We start from the raw sequence: 9,421 nt of genomic DNA on the forward strand, positions 1-9,421 counted from the left end.
TATTCTCCAATTTCATCCATTTGCCTGCAAATGTCATAATTTTATTATTCTTTATGGCTCAGTAATATTCCATTGTTATATATACCACAGTTTCTTTATCCATTCATCAATCGAGGGACATCTAGGTTGGTTCCACAATCTGGCTATTATGAATTGAGCATCTATGAACATTGATGTGGCTGCATTACTATAGTATGCTGATTTTAAGTCCTTTGGGTATAGGCCAAGGAGTGGGATAGCTGGGTCAAATGGTGGTTCCATTCCAAGTTTTCTGAGGATTCTCCATACTGCTTTCCAGAGTGGCTGCACTAATTTGCAACCCCACCAGCAATGTATGAGTGTACCTTTCTCCCCACATCCTCGCCAACACCTGTTGTTGCTTGTATTCTTGATAATCGCCATTCTAATTGGGTGAGATGGAATCTTAGGGTAGTTTTGATTTGCATTTCTCTTATTACTAGATATGTTGAACATTTTTTCATATATCTGTTGATTGCTTATAGATCTTCTTCTGTGAAGTGTCTGTTCATTTCCTTAGCCCATTTGTTGATTGGGTTATTGGATTATTTGCATTCTTGGTGTAGAGTTTTTTGAGTTCTTTATATATTCTGGAAATTAGTGCTCTATCTAAAGTATGAGTGGCAAAAATTTTCTCCCACTCTGTAGGCTCTCTCTTCACATTGCTGATAGTTTCCTTTGCTGAGAGATAGCTTTTTAGTTTGAATCTATCCCAGTTATTGATTCTTGCTTTTATTTCTTGTGCTATGGGAGTCCTGTTAAGGAAGTCTGATCCTAAGCCGACATGTTGAAGATTTGGACCTACTTTTTCTTCTATAAGATGCAGGGTCTCTGATCTGATTTCAAGGTCCTTGATCCATTGTGAGTTGATTTTTGTACAGGGTGAGAGATAGGGGTTTAGTTTCATTCTGCTGCATATGTATTTCCAGTTTTCCCAGCACCATTTGTTGAAGAGACAATCTTCTCTCCATTGCATGTTTTTGGCACCTTTGTCTAGTATGAGAAAATTGTATTTATTAGGGTTTATGTCTGTGTCCTCTATTCTGTACCATTGATTTACCTGTCTATTTTGGTGCCAATACCATGTCATTTTTGTTACTGTTGCTTTGTAGTATAGTTGAAGTTCTGGTATTGTGATACCCCCTGCTTCGCTCTTCCTGCTAAGGATTGCTTTAGCTATTCTGGGTTTCTTATTCTTCCATATGAATTTCATGATTGCTTGCTCCATTTCTGTGAGGCACGTCATTGGGATTTTAATTGGAATTCATTGAATCTGTATAGCACTTTTGGTAGTATGGCCATTTGACAATATTAGTTCTGCCTATCCAAGAACTTGGGAGATCTTTCCATCTTCTAAGATTTTCTTTAATTCCTTTCTTTAGTGTTCTGTAGTTCTCATTGTAGAGGTCTTTCATCTCTTTTGTGAGATTGATTCCCAAGTATTTTATTTATTTATTTATTTTTTGAGACTATTGTGAATGGGGTAGATTTCCTAACGTCACTTTTTTTTTTTTTTTTTTTTTTGGTATTTCAGTGAGAATTTCTTTTCTTTTTTAATTATTTTTTTATTGTAAACAAATGGGGTACAACTTGTTTCTCTGTTTGTACATGAAGTAGAGGCATACCATTTGTATAATCATACATTTACATAGTGTAATGGTGTTTGATTTATTCTGTTATTTTTTTTCTTCCCCCCACCCCTCCCACCTCTCTTTTCCCTCTATACAGTCCGTCCTTCCTCCATTCTTGCCTCCCTCCCACCCCCCATTACATATCATCATTTGCTTGTCAGCAAGATCATTCATCCTTTGGTTTTTTGAGATTGGCTTATCTTACTTAGCATGATATCCTAACTTCTCTTTCTGAGGATTCATCACTTATGAATAAAAATGCATTAGATTTATGAGCATTGGTCTTATATCCTGCTACTTTACTGAATTCACTTATGAGTTCTAAAAGTTTTCTGGTGGAATTTCCTGGTTCCTCTAAATATATAATCATGTCATCAGCAAATAGGGATAGTTTGAGTTCTTCTTTTCCTATTCATATCCCTTTACTTTCTTTGGTCTGTCTAATTGCTCTGGCTAGAGTTTCAAGTACAATGTTGAATAGAAGTGGTGAAAGAGGGCATCCCTGCCTTGTTCCAGTTTTTAGGGGGACTGCTTTCAGTTTTTCACCATTTAGAATGATATTGGCCATGGGCTTAGCATTTCCCAATAATTCTTTAAATCTACTACTATTCCAGAATTTTAAAAAATTATTTTACACACACACAAATACATACACATGCTTTCAAACAATCTTTAAAATAATCTGGGAGGTCAGGAGAGATATTGGTGGGGGTATTAGTAGATAAAAATTGTTGAAATTGACTGATAGACCTATGGATAGATACATATACTCTATCTTTTACTTTCATAAACATTTGAAATTCTCCATAATGGAAAGTTAAAAAAAATACACTCATTAAATTGAGAACATATAAATATATATATGTATATATAAACTATATGTATATATTTTATGTATACAAACACATATATATCTTCCAAAAAACCTTTTATGTATATATCATTTTATATATACATATGTACATGTAAATCAATTTATGTAAACCTTTTTGTGAATGCATATAAATGCATATGCAATCTATATAAAATGTGTGTATATATATATATATATATATCTAAAGTGGTTTTTGCAAGAGACATACCTTTATTAGCCACCAGTAAGAGCCCTAGTGCAAGCCACTTTTTCACTAGTGTGTACATGCTTTGTAGCTGAAGAGTGGCACATTTTATTGGTGCTAAAGTGCAGACTTCCCATTTTGCAGAGTAAGTCTATAGTATCGACATGTGTCAAAGCATGTACTTCCATGGCTTTTCTTTCCGCATTATGTTGTGTTAGGCAAGGCTCCACCATCCTGTATGATTGAGGGCTTCATTGACTTCTGCAGATAGGGTCAGAACCAATGGCACCACAGCTTTGGGAAAACATTTTTCTCTTTGTGATGTTAAAGAAGGTGGTTTCAGTTCTGGATTTGATCTGGGTAAAGGTTCTTTAGTCAACCATGACATGAAGCTGTGACTAATAAGCCACCATGCTCTTGGCCTGCCACACCCCTCCTTGCTCCTGGAACAGTGTCAAAAACACATGGTAGCCATTAGTCAGCAGGCACCTACCATCCTTTTAGCATCCTTTTTCTAAGTGTACACACCACTGAGCACCCCTTCTAAGTGAGAGGAGCCAGCATCCATCCAGGCTCCCAGAAAAGCCAGGAGTCATTATCCTTGATACCTCTACCTCCTTAATTTTCTAGAATCCAATCAGTTTCCCCCTATGCAGATTCTATTCCCTTTACTTTTTTCAAATCTATTCTTACCTCTGATCCCATTACCTATTGAAGCTTCAGACCTTCATTTTCTAACACCTGGACTATTCCAATGGTCTCCTACTTAACCTACCCCTGTTTTTAATCCCTGCAGTCCACTTTGATGCTGCCACAAAAAAGAGCAGCTGTCTGTTCATGTGCTGTAACAAAATCCATAAGACTAGGAATTCAGAAATAATAGAAATGTATTTGTTATGATTCTAGAAGCTGAGAAGTCCAAGACAAAGACACCAGGAGATTCAGTGTCTGGTGAGCTCTGCTTTCTGCTTCTTAAAAGGGCACTTTTTTGTGTAAAAGTGCTGTGTCCTCACATGCCAGCAGAGCGGAAGTAGAGGGCAGCTCTCTGAAGGCTCCTTCGGAGAGACGTTAGCCACCTCCCAAGAGCCTGCCTCTTAATATCATCACCTCAGGTTTAAGTTCCCACATACAAATGTTGGAGGGACACAAACATTCAAGTCATAGTAACGAATACTACAACCATCTCACTCATGTGACCACTGCTCATTTTCTGGGAACTCCTTCAGTATTGCCCTTCAAGATGAAGACTCTGAAATACAGAGTCTACAGACAGGTTTCTGCCTACCTCTCCTTTTCATGCCCCCTTCCTCCACTAAGTTCAACTGCTTCTGGTTCCCAGAATGTGCCAGGCTGGGTCATATCTCTCTGTCTTGGCTTTTCAGTCTCCTTTTCCTAGAATGTTGTGTCCTCTGGGTGATCACCCATATCTTTCAAGACTGAGTCCAAGCATCACCTCTTAAAGCAAACAGCCCTGACGAGGAAGCTGGTGTGAGGGTCCCACAGTTCACTCCCTGCTCATGGAGTTGGGTAGTCTGATATAGGGGTGCATGGTCCAAATTTTGAAGGTCCTGTATTTACAAAAAGCCTTGTATGTGCTAGCTACAAAACTCCTCCCCAGATGGGATTCACCACTGCTTCCTCTGCATCCCAACTGTACTTCACTGGCAGGAGCAGCCACTGATTGAACTTACAGTGTAGTGGGGGAAGAGGAGATGCAGATCTGAATTCATAGACCACTGAGGGCAACACCGTCTCATTACTGCCTTAGAATTGCTTCACTTGGCATAGGACCTGACACGTAATGTCACTTAATAAATGATTATTGAATAAACTAAGGCATAAGTAATGCACTGTTCAGAGCATTACATTGTTAAATATCATGAACATATTTATTTAAGGCACAGTTTACAAACAAGACATGTGTTAAAACACCAGAATTTCACATCTGACCAAGTGTGATCTGGCTCACGGAGACAAACTGGTAAACCCCCAGTCCATAACTAATTGCTCTGGAGACCCTCCTTGAAGTCACCCTCAGGAAGAGGCTCAGGCCGTTTACAGCAGTTCTTGCTCACTTGCAGAAATACAGCAGCACATTTGGGAGGCCTGACAACAGGAGGCCTGTTGAAAACAAGTTGTGGTTTCGTCTGTGTTTGGATTTCTGTTCAGGGAAGGGCACTTCCTCTTGCATTTGTGAGAGCCAAACAACACATTCTCAGTTGAGAGGATTGTGATAGAAAACCTGGTGTTAAACACATGAAAATGTGACAGCATCCTAGATCTGTTGAAACACATATCTTGGCATAATAACTTGGGTAGCAGGCAATCAAGGGCTGGGGACTGCTTTTACTGCATCGTTTTCTGCTGGGATCTCCATATGAGCGAGGCCCTTTTGATTTCCATGGAGTCTGCTATGCTTGGCAATATCCTCTAGTTACTGCTGGTTGAGAGCTTGCTAACTTGTGAGTTATTTAGAAGAGAGTAGAATGTACAAAGACTTTAAGCTTTTTCCTGCCTTCCCTCCACTGCAGTTAACTTAGGGCCATGGGAAGCAGTGATCTGAGCTCTGGACCCTAGAGAAACTGACAGACCAGAGTCTGAGGCAAACAGAGACATTGTTTCACTTCCGTCAGTGGTATTCACCAACAGGGGTATTTTTGGTTTATTTTCAGGAAGAAGAAAATCAGAAATTAGAAAAACATTTCTGAAAAGCATCAACAATTTTTTTCTTCCTTTCTTTCTGTGTGTGCATGTGTACGTGTGTATACCCCATATCTCCATGAAGGGGAAATAAAAATTTGGATTTTGTTTGAAATAATGTTCCTATTCCCAATATCACTGGAGTTATAAAAATTAGAAGAAAAAGTTCTTCCTGAGGTTTCAACATGCACAGAGCATTTGTTCTCTCTCCCATTTCTTAATTTGGCATTTTCTTTCTTCAAGTACCAAATCCAGTAAATGTGCTTTAAATGGAAAGAAAAAAGCATTAATGAATGCCAGAAAGCAGTTTCCCAGTCAGCCAGCCAAACCACAAGTCAAAAATGTGACTTCACTTTTAATAATATAATGAGCTGAAGAATATCAAACAGAAATCTGAAGAGAAAGAAGTATTTAATTTATTCTAAATATCTGTCAAAAAGATTTCTAATTGTAGATTGCTTGGAGAAGACAGATGAAGAGAAATAGTAACGGATCAAAGTTAGAATTCAGAACTCAGAGTTGTCAAAATAAAGGAGAGGATGTTTGTGATCAATGAACTCAAAATCCATCTATGGTTTACCTACTGAGTCCTTTGGAATTCACTATGGAGTGTCTGCACTCCCTCACCTGCAGAACGGAGCCCAGGACCGCACATCATGAACCAGGAAATTAAAGGTAGCATTAATTGTGCCACTTATGTTTTGTAAGTACCAACTCTTAAAACTCAAGTGCCAACGAGGGAGACTAGCAGGCTGACACCAACCCACAGGGATGGCCTCTGTGCCCCTGAAGCCAGGAAAAGAAACCAGAGAGTCCACAACTACTCAGGTGGCATCACATCCAAGAAGCTTTATCTAACCTGACCTATAGACCAAGAGGGAAGGCTTAGATCCCTAATATCATCCAAATGTGTGAGTTTTGCTCTGTTTTTTCAAAAATACATGGGAATATCTCTCTTATTGCATAAAAACTGCAATATAATAAAATACATCACATGTATATATCTCCCTCCTTAGATTTTCAACTGAAGAACAAAAACGTCTATGTCCCTGTGCCAGTGTAGTGGCTAGAGCATGAATTAACTAGTGCACATTGATGCTTTCTTTCTTTGTGTTTAAAGAACTCCAGTTCCTTTTGTTGTTTTGCCTTATGATTATATCATTCTTACCTTGTTTTATACTAGCAAATAGAAGGCATTATTCCCCAGGAAATATCAGTTAGCATTTGTTTGTTTGTTTGTTTGTTTTGGTATCAGGGATTAAACCCAGGAGCTCTAAACAACTGTGCCACATCCCAAGCCCCCTGTCCCCACCTTTTTAAAGACGGCTCTCCCTAAATTGCTTAGGGCCTCGGTAAGTTGCTGAAGCTGGCTTTGAACTTGTGCTCCCCGTGCCTCAGCCTCCCAAGCTGCTGGGATTACAGGGGTGCACCACCATGCCAGGCTCAGTTAGCAATACTACAAACAGGGAAACTACATTCATGCCAGTCCTTCTCAATTGAATGTGCATGCCAATCACCTGGGGAAAATGCAGATTGTCATTCAGCTGGTCTGAAGAGGTGCCTGAGAATCTGTCCTTACAGCAAGCTCCCAGGTAATGCCAATGCTTTTGGTCTGCAAACAGTGACTTGAACAGATGAAACTGAATTGTGAGACATAAGTTAAGGATTAGTGGTCCAGGGTTGATATGGGGGTTCTGCCATGCCATCAGGGGCTCTTTCTGCTTCACTATGTTAGGTATGGTTTGCAACCTCAAGATCCTCTCTTATACCAAGGCAGTGTCTGCCATTATCTATATTGTGATCAGCAGAGGAGAAAGCATCATGGACAAGTGGCTGGGTCAGCCCTTCTAAAGGAGCTTTCATGTGGAGTCTACCTAATAACTTCCACTTACATCTCATTGGCTAAAATTCAGTCCACTATATAAAAGAAGGTTTGAAACTGTGATTTTCTAGTTGGGGTGCATTGCTGACTACACAGAATGGAGGTTCACTTGGTAAGGAAGAAGGGGAGAAAGAATGCCAGATAAACAGTAGTAATCTGTGCTGAGTCAAAAGAGATTCTTGTGGATCCCCTGTTAATCACCCTTGGCTTTCAATTCAATCGCCTCTGAACCTTGTCCCATTCCCAAAGAGAAAACAATTACCCTGCTAAGGTAATAAGACAGGTCAGCCATCTTTGCCGCAAGTTCTATCTCATAGGGTCCCTGACTTCCCTTCCTGAGTGAAGCCATCTATCACTCTTGGCTCCAAAACTTGAGGGAAGACAGGGGGAACCAGCTCTTCATAGCTTGTTGCTCCCTCTTTTAATGACATTAATGTTCAATGTTTAGTTTGGTTCAGGCTTTATTTGCATCCTTGGGTTCTCAGATGCCAAGGAAACACTGTTACTGTGACATCAATTGAGATCCTGGCTCAAGGATGCTGGCAGTGCCTCCAACTTCTTGTCCCTGAGGTTATGGCTTATAAATAAGGGAATGTGTCCAAAAGGGATGTGCTGTTTCCCCTGCTCTGTGCCAATCAGTTCACTCCTTGAGTAGCATTGGAGTCACCCAAGGTGAAGAAACAATCCCAGCCCATTGATCTCAGCCTGAGAAATCATATTCTTTTCCTGGATATTTGCCCAGTTCTCCCAGAGAGCAGGCAGAGGCGGGGATGCACTATGCATTCCTAAAAAGGAGGATTTTTAAGTGATGGCACCTGTCTGCTCTCGTGGGCAATGATAGAAAACAGGCAGGTGCTCACCAGGGCACTCTCCCTGCACCCTGAGTCTTGAGGTGGAAGACAGGAAACAGGAAAATCAGAAACAACAGGCAAGAAGCAAGTCACGTGTGTTCCTTCCCTTCTGCTCTCATCTCAAGGAATTTACTCTTCCAACATTTCCATCTGAAAGAGAAACAATTTGTGGATGGTCAATTGTTACAGTTTGGATGTGAGGTGTCCCTCAAAAGCTCACTTGTGAGACAATGCAAGAAGGTTCAGAGGAGAAATGATTGGGTTGTAAGAGTCTTAACCCCATCAGTGAATTAATCCCCTGATGGGAATTGACTGAATGGTAACTGAAGTGATGGGGTGGCTGGAGGAGGTGGGAATTGGGGTGTGGCTTTGGGGTATATATTTATATCTGGTCAGTGGAGTCTCTCTCTCTGCTTCCTGATCACCATGTGGTCTGCTTCCTCCTACCAAACTCTTCCTCCATGATGCCTCACCTTGGGCCTCGTGCCCCAAGGAATGAGCTGGCCTTCTATGGACTAAGACCTCTGAAACCCTGAGCTCCTAGATAAACCTTTCCTCTTCTACAGTTGTTCTGGTTGGCTCCTTTAGTCACAGCAGTGAAAAAGCTGACTAAACAGTCAATAGACATAGTATATTCAACTATCACTAGTAGGACTTCATTCCTTGAAAGTAATTTATGTAAATTAGCCTAAAATAACTTAAAAAAAAAAAGGCAATATGAGGGGGCTGGGGCTGTAGCTCATTGGCAGAGCGCTCGCCTAGCACGTGTGAGGCATTGGGTTCGATCCTCAGCAGCACATAAAAATAAATAAGTAAAACAAAAGTATTCTGTCCATCCACAACAACAAAAAAATCTTTCAGAAGCAATATGGTCTATCTATATGAATTCAACCATCAGATCTTGGTGGGGGTCAAGGGTAATCCATAAATCTATGCATATGCCAAGGATTGCTCTAAATTGAATGAGTACTTTTCACATATATTTATTACTATATTTCATATCCTACGGATGAAGTTCTGATTAATAAAATGCAAATTTGTCTTAATATGTGACTGAATCTTTAATTAAAAAATATAGTATGGCAAAAAGGAATCACTGGATACTAAAAATATAATAACCTGTAAGGTATAAAGCCACCTTTCTCTCCCTTTACAGGAATTTCCGGCCTCCCCATCACCTGTCAGTCTGCATTCTTCCCCCCTTTCCCGTTAGAGGAATTTCCGGCTTACGTTGCTGTAATCTTCCTGCCTCCCACATTACGTTCTAATATGTCATTGGTC

Source organism: Sciurus vulgaris (genome assembly GCF_902686455.1).
Source record: "Sciurus vulgaris genome assembly, chromosome: 6".
Taxonomy (NCBI): Eukaryota; Metazoa; Chordata; class Mammalia; order Rodentia; family Sciuridae; genus Sciurus; species Sciurus vulgaris.